Raw genomic sequence first — 27,598 nt, forward strand, 5'->3', positions numbered from 1 at the left:
CAAGCACTTGTAAAATTTCCAGTAATCCGTCCTAGCTATTGGCCTTCACTGTTTGCTTTTAGCCGCTGGACTTTCATGCCGTGAACCTGTCGACTCAACCAATACTGGAGCTCCACCTGCCCCAGGGCTCTGGGACGGAAGGCCCAGCAAACTAAGGCCTCTAAGGGAGGGAGGCAGGACTAATGGGTACTTTCAGTCACACAATTCCACAATGCAACAGTCTGGTCAGCACTCAGCACTGCTGCTCGTTTCACACGTGAAAAAGAAAACATTTTTCTTTCAAGGGTCAAAGAGAAGATGGAAAACGACATTGAAAATAAAATATGACTCGATAAGTGTTGTTATTGGGGGGCTGGATGTAGGAAATGGCCCATTCTCGTTTGGTGTCTCCGTCAGTCCATTTGCAAATGCATTCTGGTGGGGGAGGGGGGAGTTAGGGGCCCCCTAAAGTGCACCGGCCCTGATTGTACGGACAAACAGTTAAAACATTCTTTAAAATATTTTCTTTTGTGTTCCACAGAACAAATAAAGTCATACAGTTCTGAAACGAAATGTGACAGAAGCTTAATGTTTGGGTGAACCTGACGAAAGGGGTCCTACATGCCAGATTTTGCTACTTGCAGGGCCTGTGTGCAGTTATCCATTACTGGTTTGATATTAAAAGTTTGGGTGTGTGTTAAGAATGCAAAAGGAGACAATTAGAGCGAGCAAGAGATCAAGTGTTTTAGTGATGCTTTAACTAAATCCAAAATGTTACCAAACTTACTCTCAAGTTCATGGAGAAAACAACTCAAGTGCAAGAAAAATAAGAAAGCAATTAACTGTCCCTGCGAACACCTGCCACCTGGCTCTTCATTCTAATACATCATGATGGAGAGTCCCCCATCAGGCTGCTGCTTCAAAGCAATTAAACCCTAACAGCATATTACCATGGGCTCATTCCCTGCCTCTCACAATTAAAGACTTCTCTATATGCAATTCATCATGTGTGAAACGTGTGTACTGGATTTATTTGGGATGATCCTGACATACTTCTTCCATTCATAACCTTTCCTTTCTAGGCCGAAATCTGCTTACAAGACAAACATTTGGTGTTCATTCACAAGCTTAATTGACTTAGCATTTCATTCAGAACAAAAATAGAGAACAGTAAAAAAAAAAAAAAGAACAATATAAACAACTATTTTGCTGAGTTTAACTTTAAGCTGTGGTTTAAATTGGAAGATATCAACAGAATTTTTGCAAACCATAAACTCACTTAACTTCGAACGACACACCAGACTGTCCAGTGCAACAGATAATTACATTCCTTCGCAAATGATCAGGATATTCTTGGCCTTTCGCATCCGCTCTTTCCTGTTCTAACAATACCATATACCTGCTTCCCTCTGTGTTGCCAAAAAGGAAGATGGCCCACAGCCAAGAATATTTTCCCATCAAACAGAACAAATACCATCTGTGACTTGAAATAACTTTGAACAACTTGGCTGGCCTCTTAAAGGCGAAAATGGAAATAAAGAAACAGACGGAAAAAAACCCAGAAGGAATTAACAGATTTAAACTAGACCTGTAATAATATATTTACGTTGATAAATTGCGAATTCACTTTCCAAAACCCCCCTGTTGTTCAATCCTGGATGCCTCTCGGTGTGTACTAACTCACAGCCATCATCAGCAGCCTGCCAATTTGCTTTCATCAGCCAGTAACACAGAGATTCCATGAACAGTAATTCTGTTCCTCACGGGGCTTGTAACTAAGGCCCATAGTTACAGAATCCAAAGAATAAAAGTTTAGACCAGCGTTGCTTAGTGATTTTAAAATAGACATTTGTAGAGAACGTATAGATGGTCTCTCATACTGTGTAAATATTTAACTACAAGGTTAAAGGAGACACGAAAGAATGAAACAACAATGTATAAATTATCTCTTGCACTTCTGAAGAACAGTGGAGACTTGCTAAAAATATGCAGTGAAATCCCATTGCAGTGGTGGAGAGAGACTGCCCTGTCTCACCTCTTCCTAACCTAAACATGACCATATTGGGAGTGAGACGTCTTGCAATCTGTTATACATAGCGTCTGTAAAAGACCATTTAAATGTATATATGTACTTCAGAATCAACATGATGGCATGAATATGAACAACTAATCCTATAATCAAATAAATATATGCTATAAATATTTCTTTAAAGGGATAGTTCAATCAAAAATGAAAATTCTGTCATCTTCATGTTATTCCAAACCCATATGCTGTTATCTTTTTTTATGGAATAATTATTAGAAGCTCTTGCCAAACAACAACAGTTTTATTGACACGTAAACCTTTAAATCCTGCTGGTGTTGTGCCCAATTTCGACTCCCTGCCAAATTATTACCCCCCTCACTGAAGTCGCTACTTGACTGCCTAATCCTAACCCCAAACCTAATCCTAAACCTACCAATACTAACAGGGCAATAATCTGACGGGGGTCAGATTTCGGCACAACACCAGCATTAAACATAAAAATGCCATTATAGCAATATCACTAGATTGTGCTTCTAAATTTAACGCCATTTTTAGTTAAATAAGTAAAACTACAGAAAAAGTTAAATGATAAAACTACAGAATAAGGCTGCACAACGATTAATCGTTTGCAAAATAAAAGTCTGTGTTTGTGTAATATATATAAATATATATTTATTTATACATGCATATATTTCTTAAATTTATACATATGCGTGTATTTATATATACATAATTATTATACACAGAACACACACATATATTACGTAAACACAGACTTGAATAAAAATAACAATAAAAAAAGATAAATTGAAAAATAGAAAATAAATAATTAAAATTAAAATGATTTAAACTATAATAACCCTCTATATGGGCTTGGACATGAGAATTTATCAATTTATTAATCATTTTTTGAGGGAACTGTTCCTTTAAGCTATCATGATTAATGTTAAAATAACTTTCTAATCAAGGACTGCAATAACCAATAAGCCCAGCAACAATTTCTGCAAACAAGAGAAGCATCACAGATTGAAAAAGGCATTTATAAAATGAAACAGGACACAGTTACTGGCAATTACAATCTGTTTAGTGTCCAGATGGTGGTTGTTTTCTTTTATCTATACCGCCAATATGGAAAGCAGCATAAACCTGTGTTTTCCCATCTGGACCGAGGCGTTGAATTAAGGCGAACCTGCAGGATGTGGTGATTGGACTGATCAACTGGAAAAGGTCAAGCAGAAGGTTTGTAAAGCAGCCATGTTTGCTGGCTAGAAAGGGCCGTCCAGCTCAGAGCTCCAAGTTGGCAGAGGTTTACTGCTTGGATGCCTGAAGTCTGTACAGTGACTTAGTATTCATGAAGGTTTGAGTCAGGGTTTGCAGATTGACATGAGGGCTGAATTTTGTTTCCATTGTGGTCAAAAACAAAGAGGCACGCGGCTGCCCCGCCAGATACCTAGTGGGAACTGTTGAAAAAGACAACAGTGAGAGGTGCCACACTCCATTTCACACTCGTTTCAAAAGTGTGAAGTCCCCTGCTTTTCACTTCACTGCCAGTGTGCGAGCAATGCTTTTACCTGTCAGCGGGCTGTATACATCAGTGTATTGTGTATTCACAGCTGATACAGAGTCAAAAGCAACATCAATCCATTCAATGAAAGAACTGCAAACAGACAAGCAACAAGTTTATGGCCAAATTGTAGCAATACACTATTTGTTTACAACTACAAACAGTATTAGCTCAAAGCTAAAAGGCAGATGTAAAGTCTTTAATGATCATGAAAAATTCATTAGCTTGCTATCTTATAAAGTGCAGTGCTAAATCGGTGACCTAAATGCTAATTTCATACTGCATTGTCCCCATGATTGGCTATGTTTACATGGACCCTTAATGAGATTAATTCAGCAATACATTTGAGTTGGAGCTCATGCAAACAGAATATTGTGATTATGCTAATATGATTATGCTCATAATTGCAGTAACCATAACTGCAGTAAAATTTCTGGGGTACTGCGGTTTTAATTGAACTATACAGATATGTGCACTACCGTTTAAAAGTTTGGGGCAGGTATGATTTTTAATGTTTATGAAATAAGTCTCTTATGTTCATCAATGCTGCATTTATTTGATCAAAAATACAGTAAAAGCTGTAATATTATTTAAAATAACTTTTCTATTGCAAAGTTGATGGCAAAACAGAATTTTCAGCAGCCATTATTCTGTGTTCACGCCATGTTGTAATTACCGTAGTCTCGACTAGTGCTGGGCGGTATACCGGTTCATACCGAATACCAGTATTTATTTTTGTTATGATATCGCAATAGAGTGCCCCAGGGATGACGCATTTTTGTAGGCAAAACCCGGAAGCGAGTTAGCATTTTAGGACTTCCGGTTCCAACGCTGTAAAGTCTATGGGTTTTTTGAATGGGTTTTTGCTAAATCGCCCGAAATAAGGTCTGTGGTTAACAAAGCCTCTAAATACTTTCACGTTTTGATCTATGACATAAAACACACCAGTTATAACCCACTTGTGATTTTTTAACTTTTACTGTGTCTTAAAATCGGCGGTTGCTAACAAGTTGCTAAAAGGGACTACTTCCTTTGGCGGGGACTTTAGATGTCATCATTAAAAACGGGACATTTGGACAGCATTTCTCATGAAAAAGTGGAAAAGTATTCATAACAGCGCAGATCATAATCAACGAGCATGTTTTTAAAAAAAGTTGTTTTTTAAATACAGTTTGAGGAAGCTTGGTGGTGACGACGTTGATCCGCGACCATGGTGTGCTGTAGTCCGTTTATAGCCTACTGTTAGCCTTTTATATCTGACCACTTTATTTAGGCTTCAAAATCTATAAATGTTGTGTTAACTTGTAAAGATTATCTTGATAGACAAAACATGTAAGTGTCATAACCCTTTGTTAAACACAGAGCTTATTTTCTGCGATTTTCCAAAAGTCTATGGGAAAAATGCATAGGCTTTCAACCGAGGGAACCCGTGCGCCGCTAACTTCGGGGTTGGCCTGCAAAAACGCGTCATCCCTGGGGCACTCTATACCGGTATGTGTCGCTTGACCAACGTTCGGAACGCGGCGCAGCCCGTCACTGTTTGAGAGGGTCCCATTTCACTGTTGCACTGTAGTGAGAGCACAGCTGAGATCGCATCACAGCCTATGGTAAGTCCGAAATCACCCCCTAAAGCCTCATTCACTATTCCCTACGTTATCCAATATTGTTCTCTTGAAAGAGTGAATGAAAACGAGTGAGTGAATTCGGACAGCCGTTGTGTGTAACGTTACATCAGCTGTAGGCCTACACTCGTTATTGCGGTGCAATGTGAGATTGAATGAGTGCACTCAATAACGTCCACTATGGTTTCGGACACCACTACAAATGGCTGTCGCCTCAAATAATGCCCTATTTGAGGATATAAGGGGCGATTTCTGATTCAGCCCTTGATTACAGCAGATAATTCAAACTACACGCGGCACGCGAGATGAGCGGTTTCTGCGCGGAGCGCCGTGATGAGATTAACAATTGGTTCTCCACATGGATCATATTATATAGACCGGAGCGAGCATGTTTAAGTTTTTTTATGGACCTATTTCATATATTCTAGTACTCTAAACATGAACCAGCGTACATATTTCATCACGTCTTCTTCAAATGAAATGTAGCCTTATGCAAAGGACACTGAACTGTACGTCTGATCACGACCGCGATGACACGATGGGTTATTCTGCTACACAGAAGACGATGTAAGTTAATAAATAGACTGACAATTCAAAGAAGAATGGGCAAATATTTAACTGCTTTATTCTTTCTGTTAAACTTACGTGTGTCATTTGTTCAGAGACTAGTGCTCTTAAATGTAGGCCCTACTGAAAATATCCTTAGACAGTTTAAATGTTCTTCCGCGCTTCTCCCTCATTTTGGCAGTTTGTTGTTATATAGGGTTAGATTTTTAAAATGCTTAAGGTGCCCTCAACTCTTTTTTTTTTTTCTATCTCCATGGTCATATTTTAATATTCATGTGTCTGTAATGAGCAGTGTTGGGCAGTAACGTGTTGCTAGTAACGCGTTACTGTAACGCAGTTACTTTTGACAGTAACTAATAACTTTTTAAATAAATTAACTCCATTACCGTTACCATATGGTGCGTTGTACGTTACTTTTTTAAAGTAATTAATTTTGGCTGAAGTGTAGCCTACAGCCTAACCTGTTTACAGCAGTGACGCATTGTAGGATTGATGGATGACAACCACACGAAGACGCACTGTGGGCGTGTTTCCGTTTATTCAAGTATGTGCGGCAGTCATGGCGATAGCAAGACGAGTTTCTCAAAGTGGAAATATGCTCATTATTACACTTTAGTTGAGCATAAAGACAAAAACCTTTTAGTCAAATGTAAGCTGTGTCTTTCTGGTTCGAAGGTCCTATCTACTGCGATAAGCATGTGACATGCTGGATCGAAAATATGTGAAATACGTTTTTCTAGTCGACTAGTAGTTATTCATTTAAGCCATTAGTTGACTAATCACATTTATATTAATTTAATTTCTTAAATACTGGAGAGAATAAACTAATAATGAGCGTTTATGTAATATAGGCTATGCACTCAAGCGCACGCATAACGCTTGCCATAAAGAACCGGCAAAAGTAATGATTATGAATATGACAAAAAAACAGCAAGGAGACATTTTAATTGTTTATTAATAAAGTAATGTTTTCTGAATCAGTGTCGGCTGCAAAGATGAAGTTGACATTGCTGACTTTCATCATCTCCGCATATACTGGACGCGCCTAGAGAGAAAATGCACATTTCATTCGGATTACATAATCAGAGTAGACTCTTTTCGTTTTTAATTATTTCGTTTTAAAGTAGATATTTCAAGCTTTCTATAGATATATTTTTCATGTCTGTGAGGCAAGCAGCCTATACGCCGAGTTTCGGTTCATTTAGCCTGTAGGCCTAAGTCGCGCTCCAGTTCACGCGCCAGTGATCGCGCCCGCGCATCCATGATTATGTCTGCTATATTTGCTTCTTATTTATTAAATCCAGGCAATTGGTTGATGAAACATTGATTAAAATTAAGATACAATTTTTACAAAACGAAATTCACTTTAAAGAGAGGTTTTCTATAAAACAAAACTTAATGAAGTGGTCAAAATCATGTCTGACCCACTCCATGACTCCCGATATATTGCGCATCTTATGATGCATCTTACTCATGCTGTTCACTTTTCATAATCAAGTAAATGAATTTAAAACATAACATAGGACTATTTAAACATATATATGAAACTATATTTTCTTTAATGACAGTACAGAGAAATTTCATAAGCAAGAGCGGATTATGAGTCACGAGTCGGATCAAGAATAATTTTTTCTTAGACTTATATTAATAATGGCATTCAAGTTATTTGACATATTTTATTTTATTTTAAAGTAACGCAATAGTTACTTTCCCTGGTAATTAGTTACTTTTATAATGATGTAACCGTTACTATTTGTGAGAAGTAACTAGTAACTATAACTAATTACTTTTTTAAGGTAACGTGCACAACACTGGTAATGAGTGTGTTCAATTGGTTGTTGTCACCCCACAGCATCATTTTGTGGGGCTTTGTAAACCTGTATTAACTCTAGTGTGGAATTTTTCTACAATATTCACTCATCATGACTGTAAATCAGGGCATTCTAGTCAATCTACTGCAGTATTTCCTCTCTCAATCAGTAGAAAATATGGTTAACGCCCAGTCATGCATAGGGGAAAAAAATACTGTCATATACCGTGAAACCAATATAATTTTGAAAAATACAGTGATATAAATTTTTGGTCATACCGCCCAGCACTAGATTCGACACGTGACGTTCTATTCGGAGCTGTTCATGGCCGCGGACTGGGAATTATGTGTTTCTATGGCAACAATATCAACGGCTAAATGGATCTGCAGCAGTGAGGTGGTACAGCGGTCACGTGGTACAAGAAGGACCTTCCCATCTCACAAACTATAATTAAAGCTCTGAGGAAATGCGCTTTTACAAGCTGAAATCTTGTAATTATGGTAATCACAACATGGCATGAACGCGCCTTTACTCCAGTCTTCAGTGTTAAACAATTCTTCAGAAATCCTTCTGATATGCTGATTTGGTGCTCAGGAAACATTTGTGATTACTATCAATGTTGAAAACAGAAAACAGATGTGATACTTAATATTTTTGCAAGCCATTATAAATATTTTTCAGGATTCTTTGACGAATAGAAAGTTCAAAAGAACAGCAATTATTTGAATAAGAAATCTTAAGTAACATTATAAAAATCTTTACTGTCAATTTTGATTGTTGCTGAATAAAAGTATTAATTTCAAAAAGAAAAAAAAAACCTGACTCACCCCTTTTATCGCATTGCTATCACTCTGACCAAAGTAAACAGTGCTGCAGACAAATGATGTGTATCGCAACATGCATGGCACAAAAGAAGCCGCCAAATTTCTAGAAAGCTCAAAAATAAAAGAGTTTGAGTGTTTTACGTAACAGACATAATGCGAAAACATCAGCAACAAACATGCCTACTGCAGATGAATTGAACATTTTGTGCTGTGGCTTGGGGTACAAGTAAATAGCATAAAAATGGCTGGAGTGAATAAACAAAAAAAATAGAAGCAACACTAACAGGAGTAAAGATGTTTGCCATTATCAGACTATTCATATGCATGTAAACACAGCCTTCGACTCCGACCACTACATTCAATGTCAGCTAGTAATGTTTCCAGTTCTGCGTGTGTGTTCCGTCATTATGCAGTTCAATACAACATCTCACATGAGTTTCTGCTAAAGTCTTTCTCTGCCTCCAGGCAGTAAAATCTCCACTACGGCACATAAACAGGAATAATGTTGGAAATAATGCCTTCTACCTCTAGTGCAGTTGGTCTTTTAAGGTAAATATAACCATTTCTTTCCCACTCAAATTGCTCTTCATATTACAGTGTTCATGTGATGGACTGTTTTATGTTGAAATTGTTTATTTACTCATTCAGAAAATGCACTGAAGTAAACCGCACATTTGAAAGACTACCTTGTGTGGTTCTTTAGCTCTGAGCTGTAAGTAACTGATCGTTCTTTACTCTTTCCACAAAAGGTAATTCTTCATCCTCACATTCTGCTGAAGTACAAGCTTTCCAGATCCCTCAACCATCAGCGACGCCCACAACCCTTCTACTGGCGGAGGTATTGAGCCGGGTTCTTGAGGTGGAGTAAAAAAGAGTTGGGTTTCGGACAACATCCCACAGCAGAATCCATGGCTGACAGACTAGCTATGGTTAATTATGAAGCTCATGGAAAAATGTTTCAAATGAAAGCCAGTCAAAATGGTGAATGAATGAATTTCATTGTTTTCTTTCCAGGAATACAGGAGGAGGATCTCACCACTCCACCATTTCTGAAGAGCCGCAATATATGGTGAGGAAAGTCAATTTATAGAGACTGAATGGTGAAAGAGAGTGAAATGGTGGGCTCAAGAGAAGGAACTGCTATCTGGAGGGCAGGCTTAACTTTGGCTGGAGATTAAGGCAGAGTAATTTATTAAGGGCAGGAATGGCAACATTTGAACAAGACCTTCATTATGGGGCTGAAATTTCATAAGTGCGCACAAGACCGCTAAACATAAAAGTTCAGAAATGTCTTTTTACAACTGTCAATGCCAGAAGGTTCTCATCATATAGCATATGGTAAGCATGTGATAGCCTGGAGTACAAGATAATACTAGTAATTATCTAATCAAGATGTCCGCTGAAACAAGGTGAAAATGAACAGTAGCATATGATAATGTGATAAAACCAAAATCACGGCTGGTTTTAATATCTTTCTCAAGCTATTTATTTTTTGCTAGTTATCATGCAGCCGTGCCTCAAAGCAATGGAAATTATGTGACAGCTGATCAAACTGAGGACCTTAATTTCAACATAATCTTCCTCTGAGAGACAGATACTATTTGCTGTGATGATCACGAATGTGCTTGGAGCATCTTCTGAAAACAAATTAGATCTGTAAAATGTCCGTCACATTTCATATTGAGTGTATTTTTACCCCACTAATCAGGGGGAGGAGTGTCACTTCTTGAAGACTTGAAAAATTTAGCAAACAGAAATATGATTTTAATTATAAACTAGGCAAAGTTTGGCTGGTTAGCATGATTCACCTAGCTCTTTCAGGTAAATGTTGTTCACTGTGTAAAATAAATTAAAAAAATCAACTTTTGTGGTCACATGAGCAAAGATGGCTGACTTTAAATTGCTTTCTTCGGTGAGATCCTGCCCTAGCTCCACAACTGAGATGAATGGGAATGCTAATGGATAGCTCTCTCCAGGTATTACAGTCCTGCTTGGTTGAATCTTACACTTTGTGTCTCGCAAATGAACTAGCTCTGCACACCAGTTTTTCATTTCAATCTGTCAGAGCCCGTCTCAGAATGCATACATACTGCCAGAGGAAGGTCTCTGCTCGCTCTTTTACAGCTAAAGCAATGGGGCGTTTTAATGGGATGAGCTGGGACTTTTCAAATGAGTGCTCAAGCATTCTTCAACTTCCTCGCTTACAGTCGTTTGAAGTCTGGACTCGAGTAAGATTTGGTTGATTTAAGGTGAAAACTCAGGACCGGATTTGTGCAGATGGAAGGAATATGAAATGGGAGATTGATTCTCAAACTCAGATCATTATCTCCACCTCCTATAGAAGAAAAGAGAAAGGGAATGGTGAGGAAAAAAAGTATTTAGTATTTATGTGTGGGTACACAGCCAGATTGTGCTCTGGTGGAACTAGAAACCCTTCGCTACTTCCTGTTCATTTCATGAAGAAGCAATAACATTCCTTCCCCAGAGTAGTTCTTGGTCAACCCCGGCCAGATGTTTCAACATCATTGACGATGGCTAAAATGTGATGTCAGACCACATTCACCATGCGAAGACAGAGCATCAATCTGTCATTAATCTTGTCAGAGAAATTACTGACAAAAGCATTCATTAGGTCTTTTGCACATGATCATGTTTACTAAAATGATGAAAATAAATCAAGTTTAAATAAAATTTACTGTTAATTTTAACAATCCACTAACAATGTTTAAAAAAAATCTAGAAAGATTAGGATTGTTTCAAGTAATTAAACTGCAGTCAATAAAGATGAAATTAATCACAAACACTACCGTTCAAAAGTTTGTAATGGTACAATTTTACATGTCTTTGAAAGAAGTCTCTTATGCTCACTAAGGCTGCATTTCATGTGAAACAGTAAAAAAAATCAATATTGTGAAATATTACTAAATAGCTGCATTCTATTTTAATTTATTTTCAACTGTAATTTATTCTTGTGATGGCATATGCTGATTTGGTGCTCAAAAAGGATTTCTTATTATCAATGTTGAAAACAGTTTTTTTTTTGTTTTTTTTTTAGAAAAGGTGATAATTTTTTTTTTTCAGGATTTTCTGATGAATAGAAAGTTCAAAAGAACAGCATATATTTGAAATAATAACAATGTAAAAGTTTTGATTCATTTAATGTATCTTATTAAATTAATTTCTTTCAATATATACTGTATATTCTTTCTGGATTCTTACTGACCCCAAACTTCTGAACTGTAATGTATACAACATAAATGTAGTATTACAACTTGGTTATGCAAAAAAAAAAAAAGACATAAATGTAGTAGTGCTATTCAGAATGTAAGTTTAAAAAAAAAAAAAAGTATAAAATATTTGGTTTAATTTTCCATGTCAAGAAAAATTTTCATAGATATAAATGAGGTTTTAGTAAAAAATGAATTAATATGACATGACAAAATTAAAAAGATACGGTTGTCAAAAGACAAAAAAACCCCTAACCCACACTAGTCGACAACAATTTTAACCCCCTCTTATCTCTTCATTGCTTTCACCTGCACACATCTACGAAAAGTGAGCAGCGATCCCTCTTTCCAGACTGCAGTCCACGGTGGGAAATCTCACTCCAATTTTCTTTCTGATTCCCTCCAGATGTGCATCAGGATGGATGAGACATCTAATGTATCCGTCCGAAGCGGGCACAGGAAGTGCTATTTCACTTGCCAGTGCATTGAACGAAACTTATAGTGGCTAACATATGGTCTTCATAAACCTCAGGTTCCCACAAAGCGATATAAACGACTTGAAGGATGCATAATGTCTCATTTCCTGAGCCCCAGCCCTGTAACTACGGTCTGCTGAGAAAATATGTGGCGTGTCACAGCTTATTGTGTTATGATGAGAGGGCCTAGCGAGGGAAGCTGAGAGACAGACAGCGTGCAGTGGGCTGTGAAGAAAAGAAACTGGGGAAAGAGGAAAGAGAAAAGATGAGGAGAGGAGAGGAGAAGGGAAGAGCCTGTAGCCATTGCAGCACTGGAGCATGAAACAGCGCCCTGCGCTCTGCCTCGCCAATCATTCACTCTTTAGATAAAGAATTATGCCTCTCACAAGATACCCATGGCTGAGAGATGACCAAACTGAAGAATAAACTGAGAGACAGGTCACATCAAGGCAAAGAGAGATTTTGTGAAATGGCATTCGCTGCCTACTCCTCCTCGCTCTCCGTTTACTTAAGCGCTATCTTGTCTCTGCTATATATACAGAAAATATTGCACCATTCAGCCCAACTAAAAATCATCGCATACTTTCATTTTCACTTTGGACACAGTCATAAAGCGCCTACCACAAGGGAGTAATTTTGTGGCCATTTTACCCAGCTGACTAGAGTAGAGGACGGGGCCATCTGCAGTCTCCCTAAGGGACAGTGGAGAGCCTTGAGGTGATTGACAGGGCTGTCTGCATTAACACCCGCTGCTATTGGCTCCAACTTGAAAGTTAGGAATATCTATAAAGACTATAAAAACAAACATGAACGTGTTTACAGAGGGTTACCAACAGGGGGTGCATTAAAGGATTAGTCCACTTTCAAATAAAATTTTCCTGATAATTTACTCACCCCCATGTCATCCAAGATGTTCATGTCTTTCTTTCTTCAGTCGAAAAGAAATTAAGGTTTTTGATGAAAACATTCCAGGATTATTCTCCTATTATTTTTATTATAGTGGACTTCAATGACCTCCGAACGGTTGAAGGTCAAAATTACAGTTTCAGTGCAGCTTCAAAGAGCTTTAAACGATACCAGACGAGGAATAAGGGTCTTATCTAGCGAAACGATCGATCATTTTCGAAAAAAATACAACTTTATATGCTTTATAAACACAAATGATCGCCTTGCATGTGCTAATAATAATAATAATAATAATAATTCCTTACATTTATATAGCGCTTTTCTGGGCACTCAAAGCACTTACATATTGAAGGGGGAATCTCCTCAACCACCACCAATGTGCAGCATTCACCTGGATGATGCGACGGCAGCCATATTGCGCCAGAACGCCCACCACACACCAGCTTATTGGTGGAGAGGAGACAGAGTGATGAAGCCAATCAGTGTATGGGGATGATTAGGAGGCCATGATGGACAGAGGCCAATGGGCAAATTTGGCCAGGATTTTGGGATTTCTGGGATTTTTAACGACCACAGAGAGTCAGGACCTCGGTTTAACGTCTCATCCGAAGGACGGTGCTTTTTGACAGTATAGTGTCCCCATCACTATACTGGGGCATTAGGACCCACACAGACCAGAGGGTGAGCACCCCCTGCTGGCCTCACTAACACCTCTTCCAGCAGCAACCTAGTTTTCCCAGGAGGTCTCCCATCCAGGTACTAACCAGGCTCAGCCCTGCTTAGCTTCAGTGGGCAACCAGTCTTGGGCTACAGGGTGATTTGGCTGCTGGCACGTGCTTCCGCCAAAACCGCACTTTCGTATTCTTCAAAAAGCTTCCCTATTCTACTTACGGAAAAAACGTAGAATAGGGAAGGTGTAAGCTTTTTGAAGAATACGGAAGTGCGGTTTTGGCGGAAGCACGTGCAAGGCGATCATTTGTGTTTATAAAGCATATACAGTTGTATTTTTTTCGAAAATGACAGATCGCTTCGCTAGATAAGACCCTTATTCCTCGTCTGGTATCGTTTAAAGCCCTTTGAAGCTGCACTGAAACTGTAATTTTGACTTTCAACCGTCTGAAGGCCATTGAAGTCCATTATAAGGAGAATAATCCTGGAATGTTTTCATCAAAAACCTTAATATCTTTTCAACTGAAGAAAGAAAGACATGAACACCGTGGATGACATGATGAGTAAATTATCAGGAATTTTTTTTTTTTCAAGTGAACTAATCCTTTAACTAGACTTGTTCGTTATTTAAAGTTGAAATGTGACATTTACTGCAGGTTAAAGGCTGACATTGAGCGTCTGTCAGCTCACTTTTTGCAATGTGCTCTGCTGTGTCGGCACAAGTCGGACCTCATCTGCAGTTTTTTGGCCAACTGAGCATGTTGAATATGTGTCAGGCAGCAGGTGAGAGACAGATAACTCTGATAAGCTGTTCAGCTAATCAGTTGACAAGAAGAACAGCGAAAGTGCTGAAAGCAAGCAAACAATGATGTCAAGAGGGTAAACACAGAAGGCTCTTTTAATTCTTCTAATAATCATCTTACCTAAGCACTCCAATATACAAATATTTTCATAATGAAATGCTGTTGGGAATGAAGTGATCAACATGATTCATATTTAAAATGGTAAGCAAGCGTTTTGTTTACGGTTTATATCATACAGGCACAAAACATATGTGCCATTTGATCGTTGGCTGTAGTCTTTGTGTTCAAGCGCAACTTTTTGGCCCAGATACACACAACACAAGACAACAACACAGTTGTCTTTAATGGCCTTCGTCGAATTTCATAACAGTTTGATATGTCACAGCCTTCATATGCAGAAGCGTAAGACTTTGATCTTTCATCTGAAAAGTGCAAAGCCTCACGTTGCTATTAAAACATTGACCTGTTTAAGCATCCCAACCAACCATAGCAACATTTTTGTGATTTTTGGTACAGAACTAGCCTATATTAGTATAAGTCAGCCATACAGGCCAATTTTTGCCAACAAGAGCATTATTAATGTACCTTACATTGTAGTTGAGTTACTTCTTAAGCTTCTAGCTAAACTATATAAACAAATGGGTAACACTTAGGATTAAGGGATGTAGAATATGGTAATATGTAGTAATATGCATGCTAATAAGCAACTAGTTAATATTGAGAATTGGACCCTAAACTAAAGTGTTACCAACAAATGGTATTGCATACTTCTATACAACTATGAAAAAATTTAGAACAAATATGGGTAAAATGATATGGAAGTAAAACAATGCCATAAGTTTTTGAAACAAAAATCATCTCGAATTGCACTACTTGAAAAAAAAAATGCATTGCATTAACCGTGCTTGTATTTTAATGCATTGTTTTTTCAGGGCTTGCATTTTTATGGGCTGAAATTCAACATGGTTGTATATTTAAGCTGTGAATATTTCAATTCAAAACAGTTCACACACATTTTCATTGTTAAAAATGCAATAATCCATATTCACCTTTCAGATTTCACCTTTAGAGATGGTCCCTAAATTTGCAAATATGGACCATCCAATTTCAAGCCAACTTTATGCCAGTATTTCACTGGGAAACGCTTAGCATCAAACTTTGTGCATTACGTCCATATTCTGAGTCCACCTGCCTTCCTGTAGCCTATATAATACAGTATAGGTGCGCGTTCGGTGGTGTTTTATATCACTGTATTTAGTTAAGATAAGTTAAGCGTTGTATGTCCCGACAGCAGGGGAATCCTGGAGTATGAGGTATTGAGGGAAACCCCAGTACTGCAGCAGAGCCAATGAAAATTATATGTCTACCTCAGATTTAATGTTTGAATTGTACATCAGCATCAGAGAATAACGTTATAATCTCATTCACTGTAGAGAAAGCTGCTTGCATGTACGCTACACAGGGAAAGTAACAGTGAAGACATTGAATTAAATGTAAACACAACTTTTGTGTCTTTATCAGCTTTTCAGCATATATACTGTCCCTGATAATCATCACACATGCACTTACCGCTTGCTTCATTAATGTAAAGCCGCTTTAATGAATGAATAACTGTTGCTCTGCTCTTCGTCAACACGCGCTTGCACCACCTGCTTGGAAGTGAAATCTGAATGGTGAATATGGATTATTGCATTTTTAACAATGAAAATGTGTGTGAACTGTTTTGAATTGAAATATTCACAGCTTAAATATACAACATACAATGTTGAATTTCAGCTCATAAAAATGCAAGCCCTAAAAATACAATGCATTAAAATCCAAGCATATATATATATATAGTATTGTATATTTAAATTGCCTTGAACTTCTAAGGTTAATCAAGGTCACATCCCCATAAGGAATGGTTTATTTTAGCCCAATCTTACCACTGAAATGGACAATTAGTAATTCCAGGAATGGTTTTCCTTCTGGGAGAAGTATGTGTGGATTGGGGAGATATCTGGGGGAGTAATCTATAACTACTCCTCTGAAAGGGCAAACTGAATTTTTCCTTCTCAAAATGTGCCTACCCTCATGGCTGGTAATAAAGTCTACAGAGAAAAATGTGTGTGCGTGTTTTCTAGGTTATTTGCCCATCCCATGTGGTGAGGGCCTGCCTTAAGGCTATTGTTTGGACACAGTTCACCTCACGCTGTATTGGTCACAGACAGGGCGTGGTTCAGGGAGGCCAAGCTGCGGTTTGGAGACGGGAGGGGGAGGGGAAGGAAAAGGCGGAAGGGGAGAGAGAAACGGAGATGGGGGCTCTCTGAACAATCTCCCCACTCTTTGGGAGCTGACAGGAAAACTGGGAGATCCCATGGGAGGAATAAGGAGAAAGAGATACTCCCTCTTCTTTGAAAACAAAGCTGTACTGTAATTCGTCTCAAGTGCACTGGTGCATCTAACTAGAGCAAACACCACACTAGTATTAATACTTTTTTCCACCGAAATGGTACTGGTTCCCATGACAGAAGATCTGTAGAGCTCGCTGAGAACCAGGCTGTATTTCCGATGAACTAATGGCCTGCATGAATAGCCCCTGACTGATGATGTTACTACATAACCTTTCCACAAACAAACATTGCACATTACTGTCTTGAGACATACACTACCATTCAAAAGTTTGAGGACTGTAAGATTTTTTAAATGTTTTTTGAAAGAAGTCTCTTATTGTCATCAAGGCTGCATTTATTTGAAAAATACAGTAAAAACATATATTTTATATTTATTTCTCTGATGCAAAGCTGAATTTTACTGATGAAGCCATTACTAAAGTCTTTAGTGTCACATGATCCTTCAGAAATCATTCTAATATGCTAATTTGGTACTCGAGGATGATTTCTTATTATTATCAAAGTTGAAAACAGAACTTTCCCCTTTAAAACATTGTGGAAAAGGCATGAAAAGGCATCTATTGAATATAACATTTTTTTTAATTATGCTTAGCTCTAAAAGGTTTTATTGGCAAGAAAGTCAGCTATGTAAATCAAATCTTTATATAATTACTAAAAAAAGTATTTAGTAATCCAGTATTCATGAATGACTGGAAAAGTCGTGGAAATACATTAATCAAAACGTATGTGAACTGACATTGGTGTGGAGTTGACCCAGAACCATCTTTTTAGAGGTGGAAACATATGGAACAGTCTCAGTTTCTTAAACCAGCACTGGCACCTTGTCTATGAAAAGGGGGCATATGTAATAATAACCAACAAAAGAAACCTGAGAAGAAAACTACAGGGAAAAAAGACACATCCCTGGGTTCCAAACACCCAGCAAGCATTGCTTAACCTTTCCAACAAATCCTTGAAAATTCACCCACGTTTCAGATAAAATAAAATCCCCCAAAATCAGCGAGGCGCAACACCTCCCAAAGGCTGATTTAAAAGCAATTTAAAACATCACCTTCGTCTGCGGGCGCTTTATTGAGTTCACTTCGTCGCATTTCTCTCTGCTTATCACTTTCTCAGGGTTGCGGGGGGTTTAGCATGCTGGCTTGCGCGAGTCCCACTAGTGTTGGCATAAATCACAAGGGCACTGCAAAGCCATACGCTTCACCGCAGGCTCCTAAACACCCTGTCTCCGGCTACTGCCGCTGATGCTGGCAGTGTTGTCATCTGATTATACTCATAATGGCTTGTCGCGATCTTTTTCATCAGTTTAAATTTAGTATTAGCTTGTACGATTGCTTTGCATGTGTCGACCTGGCAGAGGAATTACGAGTGTTGTTACTCTATTCAGCACAGCTCTCACAGCTGCCTGTTTTGTATTTATAGGTAAGACAGGCACTGTAAAAAAAATTACACCTAGTGAACTTAAAACTTAACTCAACTTAAGTGTAGTTGCTGCCTTGAATTTTTAAGTATAATCAAATTGATTGTGCAAGTAATTTCAACTTAAAATATATTAAACTTAAAAAAAATCGAGTTAAATCTTGTATAACATGAAATTGCTTAAATTATTTTGATGAGTTAAAGTAATGTAAAATCATAAATTGCCATGACTTAAATATTTATATGTCTACTTAAAGCTTGTTTGGGCTAGTTTAAATGAAGTTAACATCACATAGCCAGACCTTTAAAGCAGAAGCATAAGGTTTGGTTCATACTGCAGCTGATTTGGGCCAAAAAACTTCCTAGATAAGAAGAGATCGTTTAAAATCAGCCAATTACAGTTTAGTTGGGTTTTAATATACATTATATATATATATATATATATATATATATATATATATATATATATATATATATATATATATATATATACATATATATATACACAGTGGAGGAGGAAAAAATAAAAATGCAGTGAGAGGGTCAATGAATGGTTGTGCAGAAAACACACTAAAATCTCAAATTACATATAATTATACACACATTACCATTAAAAAGTTTGTGATCAGTAGGATTTTTGAATGCTTTGAAAAGAAGTCTCTTATGCTCACTAAGGCTGCATTTATTTGATCAAAACTACAGTTGAAACTGTGAAATATTATTACAATCTAAAATAACTTTTTTTATTTTAATATATTTGGAAATATAATTTATTTCTGTGATGGCAAAGCTGAATTTTCAGAATCATTACTCCAGTCTTCAGTGTCACATGAATGATTTTTCTGAAATTATTATAATATGCCTATTTGGTGGTCAAGTAATATTGAAATGTTGCAAACAGTTGTGCTGCTTAATATTTTTGTTGAAGCTGTGATCTCTTTTATAACATTATAGATGTCTTTACTGTTACTTTTAATAAATTAAATGCATTCTTGCAGACCAAAAAGTATTAATTTCTTTTTTACTGACCCCACAACACTGGGGGTTAGTAAAACAGTAATGTACAATCTCAGATTATAAATAATAAAATATAATAATTGCAAATAATCTCAGATTATATAACCTATAGACACTCAAAATAGAATTTATATTGGTCCAAAAACAATGAATGTGCCAGTGAATATGTCTGATTGAGACCACACTGTGGATTTGTTTGGCTCGACTTCTCTGATGATCTTGTTTACTGCCTGTTCTGGTCTATGGACCATCAGACTTCACAGCCACAGCTGCCAACGAGGCGTGCAGCTCCCTCATGCCATAAGTAATGCCAGGGGTACATTCGCACTATTACCGTCTGTCAGTCAGTCACTGAGAAATGGCCCATCGATTTGCTAGTGAGTTTTTTTCTGCAAATAAATTCTTGTTTACTCTCTTTATAAATGTCTCTTTCACTTTTTACTCTGTCTGGACCTATTATGCAAAATACACTTTTATAAGGTGTTTGAACACAGATGTTTGTCCACAGTGTGTGTAAACAACCAGTCTATAATGGTAAAAATCCACCCACTCCTTTTTTTTAATAATCCCCATAAATCTTACGCAAGAGTGGGGAAAGCCCTGCCCATGACAGGGGAACGATCTGCTCTATTAGCATAGACACCACCCTGAGTGAGCCGCAGCAGTCCGCCATTTCTGTTTCCTCGCTGTAGCAGCTGGAGATATACAATGTCTGTGCCAAAAAAACATTACAAATGTTCTGTTATTAGATGTACCAACGAACATAAGCATCTACATAGACTCCAGGCATCTGAGCCACTGAGGAAACCGTGGTTGAATTTCATTTATGAAGGAAATGTGCCGAAGAATGTCAGTAAAGTGTTATATATTTGCGCAAATTCTTTTACGCCGGACCGCTTCACAAACAAACTGGATTTACACAAAAGAATAATATGACAGTATATGCTAGTCAATGAGTGGAATCAACTTAACTCCACAACAACTACATAAATGTATCCACTAACTAACCTATCAGACACGTCCAACTGCATTTTAAATGTTGTAACTTCTTCCTGAGTCTCTCCATCAGTGTCCAAGTCCGGTTCGAACATGTAAGGCTGATCACCGCTACTGACAATTTCTGACATTTTGGCTGCGTGAGATTCTCTAGTTTTGTTGCTGTTGAGTATCCAAACGAAGCACGAGCTGTTAAAGCTCTGCCATCTTTTGGAAAGGGGGCCGGGAGCAGCAGCTCATTTGCATTTAAAAGGACACAAAGGACAAAAAGGACAAAAGTGGTATGTTTTTGCTCACACCCAAATAGGGGCGAATTTGACAAGCTATAATAAATGATCTGTGAGGTATTTTGAGTTGAAACTTCACAGACATATTCTGAGGACACCATAAACTTATAATACATCTTGTAAAAAAGGGGCATAATAGGTCCCCTTTAACCCTCTGGAGTCTGAGGCTGATTTGGGGCCTGGAGAAGTTTTGACATGCCCTGACATTTGTGCTTTTTTCAGTTGTTCATAAACATATTAATGACACAAGTGCCATTACACTGTATTCAGCACAAACTAGGCTACCATAATATGTGAGGAACATGTGTGTACATGTTTGTGTTTTTGAAGGAATAACATTTATGCGTGGTTACTGAAAAAACAAAAAACTTAAGTCACTGATATAAGGCCAATAAAAGTATATTAAATCTGTGTTCACAAGACTTTTGGGTATTGAAGGTTGTAGACTAGAGTTTTTGCTTCAAAATTATGTAAAAATTATGCTGACTACTCTTTCATTTATAACAATATACTGATTTAGTTTTTGTAAGACACTTTTTGCCAAGAAACACGGTATGCGAGGAGGCGTGAATCTCCATGAATAATGGCTCATTCTCACCTGTGAAGACAAAAGAATTGAATAGTAATGACCTGAAAAGACTTGCATATTAATGAGGCATTTCAGTCAGGTAGGCTGTGAAAAAAAACTTCTGTGATGTCTCAAGCTCATCATGGTATATGAAACATACAGAAAAATTTTATTACAATATAAAATAATGGTTTTATATTATACTTTAAAATATAATGTATTTCTGTGATGCAAAGAGTCTGAATATAGGCTTTTAGTTTAAAAGCATGCACATTTGGAGAAATATAGGATTCTCATATGTTTATGTCAATTTTCTATACAGAGGAGTTATTTTTTATTTAATATTCATTGTTATCTCTATGAGCGCTGGTGTTTGCAATTCATACTGCAGCCGGAGGGCGCTCTGTGCATTTTAGTCCACAAATTCACCTAAGAAGAAGACGATATTCCATGAATGGTGTTTACCAATTCATACTACAGCCGGAGGGCGCTAAAGAAACAAAAACTCACTTAAAACTTATCAATAGAAGAAAACAAACAGGAATTTACTGAATGTCTTCCAGAGATCGCTAACCATGGCTTTTTCATCCAGATAAACAATTTTCAAGGCAATAAATACACGATTGAGATGATGAATGCATGTGTTGTCTCTGAATTTGCCTGTGAATAGCGCTGGCTCCGTGGGCGTGGCCGCATTAGTGGGTAATGAGCTGAATCACGGACTTCTGACATGGCTCTCTTTTCATACAGATTACATAAACACAGAATGTTTGTTTTCGATTTGACTTGCACGATTTAAAACCTGACATTTCAACGTTTTGTTAGACATAAGTATGAATTTTTTGTGATTAGTATTCACTAAGTTACAGTTCATTTTCTGAGAACTATCAGATTGGACTTCGTTCAGAGGGAGATGAGAGATCACGCATCATGTTAGTTTTCTTTATTTTACAAAAAGCACAACATTTTGTTTTTACTCTGAGTGTATACAAATAAAAGGAGATATTCTATAGTTCCAATTGATGTATTACTTATGTCTCTATGACAAAAAATGACAGAGTATTTTAAGTCTGTTTTGCTGCAATGTGAAAAAAAACCTGCAAAACGCGCCGGCGCGTTTTTAGACCTCAGAGTGTTAAAAGGTTCACTATAGTTGCGCTGGCTAATAAGGCAGTCATCTTGGACTTACACTTACACCTAGCTGTTTAGGAAGACTTCAAATATAGGACAGGAGTAGCATGGACCACTTTTCTGATACTTTTACATCCTTTCACTACCTCCCATCATCTTCTACATGTTCTCTCACATCTTTGGCATGATATGACATTGACATCGCACCTCTCAAGCGTTACTTAATCTGAACAGTGACTTGGCCAATTTGCAACCTTAGACTTTCCATTAGGCATTCAAGCGTGTGCAGATGTCATTCCATTAGACTTTTTCTAATTTGTCATGCAAGTGTTCGTCTCTAGGGACGCAGAGGATCGCAGCCGTCTCTCTCAGCGTGAGCTATGAGTGAAAGAGCTTTGCTACGCTTACTTTTCATATTCACACTTTTCGCATCCGATAGCTTGCGTTTAGAGGCGCATTTTAATCTGTTTGAGCTCACCAAGCAAGAAAGTGAACTTAGTGTGATACCTCACTTTTTCATGTAGATTTGACACTTGCGCACCAACCAGCCGGAATTGTGAATAATGTATTATGCTTTAGCTGTATTGATTTTTAGAGAACTGTTTCCATTTTAAAAGATCAGCAAATATATATTGTGTGTAGATTTATTTTTCCCTCCTGAGACTTGATGTGTATCTGATTATGGTAATAGAGTCCATTCATTTATGAACCAAAGTTTAACATACTATGGCCAATAAACTGTTGGAACAAGCAAATTGATGACAATGCAAAGACAGCATCCATATGGCTCTGAATTATGCAAAACCTAATATGAAATGATGTGTCTGCCCTTGACTAGGGAGAAAATATTTATAATATGCAAAAGGTAATGCAGATAAGATGAAACCTTCCCACTTCAGAACAGTGGTTGGTTTTAAGGGCCATACACACCTTAAAACCCCTCCAAATCATTGAATTCAGGAGTTCCAATCACTTCCATAGCCACAGGTGTATAAAAGCACCTAGGCATGCAGACTGCTTCTACAAACATCTCAGGAGCTCAATGAATTCAAGCGTGGTACCGTGATAGGTTGCCACCTGTGCAAGTCTATTTGTGAAATTTCTTCACGACGAAATATTCCACGGTCAACTGTTAGTGGTATCATAACAAAGTGGAAGCAATTGGGAACAACAGCAATTTAGCCACGAGGTGGTAGGCCATGTTAAATCACAGAGTGTGGTCAGCGCATGCTGAGGCGCACAGTGCGCAGAAATCGCCAACTTTCTGCAGAGTCAATAGCTGCAGACCTCCAAACTTCGTGTGGCCTTCAGATTAGCTCAAGAACAGTGCATAGAGAGCTTCATGGAATGGGTTTCCATGGCCGACCAGCTGCATCCAAGCCTTACATCACCAAGTCCAATGCAAAGCTTTGGATGCAGTAGTGTAAAGCATGCCGCACCTGTATTCTAGAGCAGTGGAGACGTGTTCTCTGGAGTGACGAATCACGCTTCTCTGTCTGGCAATCCGATGGACGAGTCTGGGTTTGGTGGTTGCCAGGAGAACGGTACTTGCCTGACTGCATTGTGCCTCACTCCTCGCCTGACTGCAAGTGTAAAATTTGGTGGAGGGGGGATTATGGTGTGGGGTTGTTTTTCAGGGGTTGGGCTTGGCCCTCTTAGTTCCAGTGAAAGGAACTCTTAATGCTTCATTATACCAAGATATTTTGGACAATTTCATGCTCCCAACTTTGTGGAAACAGTATGGGGATAACCCCATTCTGTTCCAACATGACGACGCACCAGTACACAAAGCAAGGTCCATAAAGATGTGGATGAGCGAGTTTGGTGTGGAGGAACTTGACTGGCCTGCACAGAGTCCTGACCTCAAACCGATTGAACACCTTTGGGATGAATTAGAGCGGAGACTGTGAGCCAGGCCTGACCTCACAAATGCGCTTCTAGAAGAATGGTCAAAAATTCCCAAAAACACTCTCCTAAACCTTGTGGAAAGCCTCCTAGTTAAAAAAAGTCCAAACCTCAGCTATAACGATCATGGCACAAAGAAACAATATTTTTTTTAAATCACTTTCAGAATAAATTTTTCCAGCTGATGAACAATAAAAACCACTGACAGCCAATCAAAATCTATACATCTTTAAAGAGTTTGAGCATTTAAAGCGACAGAATGATAACGTTATCATCTGTTGACATGGATGCTAATATAGTTTTCGTTATAGTTACCTTTATAGTTATTGTTCTTGGTCTGAACAGGCTTTTATACAGTGGGGTCCAAAAATCTGAGACCACATTGAAAATAATGCATCCATCCATAAAAAAAGTAATCCATACGACAGAATGCGCAAGTTGACTTGCGCCAAATGTGTAATCCTACGACGCGGCGTACGGTTGTCCGCCGGAAGCTAGTTATTTGAATTTATAAAGTTTTAAACTAAGGATATTTTTAAATATATTTCTGATTGTGTTCGTCTGAAAGAAGATAGTCATATACACCTAGGATGGCTTGAGGGTGAGTAAATCACGGGATCATTTTGGGTTCATTTTTTAAAGACAGGGAAAAATCCTAAATACTTTGACAGAGAGAAGAGAATGTCATATAAATGATTCTGACTAGGGCCAGAACCATCTAGAACAGCCCCAGCAAACTTACAAGGGGCTGAATATTAATATATAATAATATTATAGAATACTGTAATATGTAATATTATTAATGTTATTATTGTTATGTTAACATACAATCATAATGTAAACTGAAATCATATCTTTTATCCCCCTCAATAACTATTGTTTTTAATGTAAGAACATACAGTTCTTGAAACTTCTGGAATCACAAAATCATCTAAATCTATTATTATAATACTACCCCCAAAACACTATAGTGGCAAATCCGCCTCATTATAGTTTTCTTCTTTAGATCCTGTCATCACATAAACTTCACTTGTCATCTAAAGATGGAGGACAGCCGAAGCACAACTGGATGCCACATCTCTCCATTAGGCTGTCATAGACCATTAAACACCGGCCTGCTTTCAAGTTTATATTCAGTCTGTGTCTGCCTGCAACACAAGGTAAACATTTAGAGTGTTTGTAACAAAGTGAAAAAGTTATTAGCGGCACAATAAATGGTTGTGTGGCTCGTAAAAGGTCAGGATAGTGGAAAAGTACTTGTTCACCAAAAAAAAAAAAAAAAAGGAAAAGTGAAATGAAATTGAACCCAATCCAAATCCAGCCCTGCAACAAACATGACTTTTCGTGGCCCTCAGCCCTTGGCTCAATAACGACGGAAGGATGTGAGCAGAACACAAATGAACCCGAAGCCCTGATTAAAGGAATGCTGTTTTTTGAAACAGGAGGGGGGCGGCTTTGTGTTTAAACTATGAGAGAAACTCCCACATACGGCAGGACACAGGAATGTGTATCTGATTACATTCTGCCTGCTCAGCCTCCGGCTCTCTCATGTAAACAGTCACCTGACTGAGAGAGAGAGAGAGAGAGAGAGAGAGACTAAGAGGGACCTAGAGAGAGGGAGAAGCATTACATCAGTGCGCTGGTAAAGAGGAATGTGGGTTCACTGCAGCGAGATGCCTTAAACCCATGTGAAAAGAGAGAGAGGAGGCGCCGTGCTGTTCATACAATCTCATTCATTTAGAAGGGTCCCGCTAATGACACCTGTTCAAACACACAGTTTCTATTACTTTCGCTCCATCTGAAAGAGTCTGAGCCTGCAGAAGACCACCGGGGGGGAGTGCCACCCACCACTGGGCTGCCCTGCATGCTGTAACCCCTATAACATCATCAACCTGACACAATATCAATACGCTGGTCCTCGCCGCACACACAGACACTGTCCGAGCCGCTAAACATGACCTCTAGCCTGAATTAAAAACTGCCTTGGGCTATGAAATCAGTACAACAGAACTGGAACGATCTCGCCACACCTAACTTCCTTTCAGAGAACATGAAGTGAAAGTTGAGATAATCAGCAAAAATGATGAGTCACAATATACAATGATAAATGAACACACATTCAAGGTGGTTTTGGTAACAATTGCAACAGGGTTCAATTTGTTAACATTACTTAAGGTATTTGGTTACATTAACATTAACAACAATACTTTTACCACATGAACAATTATTAATCTAGGTTAATATTGTAAAATTCATGCTCTTTTTAATACATACACTGCCATTTAAATGTTTAGGGTCAGAATAATTTTTTTGTAAGAAGAAATTAATTTTTTTTTTATTCAGCAAGGATTCATTTAAATTGAAAGTAAAGACATTTATAGAATGATTTCTGAAGGATCGTGTGAAACTGAAGACTGGAGTAATGATGCTGAAAATTCAGCTTTACCAAAGGATTAAATGACATTTTAAAATATATTGAAGTGGAGAACAGTTATTTTAACTTGTAATAATACTTCACAATATTAAAAAAAAGTTGTTAATGTATTTTTGATCAAATAAATGCAGGCTTGGTGAGCATAAGAGACTTCTTTCAAAAACATTTTAAAACATCTTACTGACCCAAAATATTTGAATGGTGAATGCTTACAAATAAATGTTGTAAAAATACTGTTCATTAGTTAGGTTTCATGAACTAACAATGTTAAAGTCCTGTTAAGTTTTTGACAAACATGGGTCATGTGATGTCATCAACCACTTTTAATGATAATACCAGGATAGTCATCTTGACTTAACGTGATAGTTCACCTGAAGATGAACGTTTTTCATCATTTACACATCTGTGAACCATAAAAAGATATTTTGGAAAAACATCTGTTTTTTCTTTTTTGCCCATACAATGGAAGTCAATAGTCATCAAAACTGTTTGACTATCAAAATTCTTCAAAAATCTTCTTTTGTAGATGAAAGAAAGTCATACAGGTTTGGAATGGCAAAGTTGAGTAAATGATGACAGAATTTTACATTTTGGTGAAATATCCCTTTACCATGGAAACGTGTAGGAGAATGGCAGTTTTAAACACTATCCTGTCTGACACTGGTTGACAAACAGACATTTCCAGCCAATCCTCACAGCATCAGGCAAAATTGCTGTGCTGGGCTTGTCGGGATGCTCAAATCATTCAACAAATGTCTGTATTACAGTTGTCTGAAAGCTAGAAGCTAAGATAAAAAAGTATTTTAACATAAAAAAAGACACACTTTACCTTTAACTAAGTTTAAGTATCAGAACTGAACCACGTGTTTCATGTTATTCCCTGCGAATCAGTCAGAGACAAGAGTTATGACGACAGCCAAACCCAATGCTAGCTTTCTTTTTTCTCTCTCTCTCTCTCTCTCTCTGGCCTCTCT

The 27,598-nt window shown here is 37.8% G+C and overlaps 1 protein-coding gene across 3 annotated transcripts in view; it reads right to left on the minus strand.

Moving 5' to 3' along the window:
* Positions 1-27,598, minus strand: part of LOC125256809 (kazrin-like) — a 182,637-nt gene that overhangs the window by 67,992 nt on the left and 87,047 nt on the right. The gene's annotated exons all lie outside the window — the stretch shown is intronic.

This window comes from Megalobrama amblycephala, linkage group LG21 (genome assembly GCF_018812025.1).
Source record: "Megalobrama amblycephala isolate DHTTF-2021 linkage group LG21, ASM1881202v1, whole genome shotgun sequence".
Lineage (NCBI taxonomy): Eukaryota > Metazoa > Chordata > Actinopteri > Cypriniformes > Xenocyprididae > Megalobrama > Megalobrama amblycephala.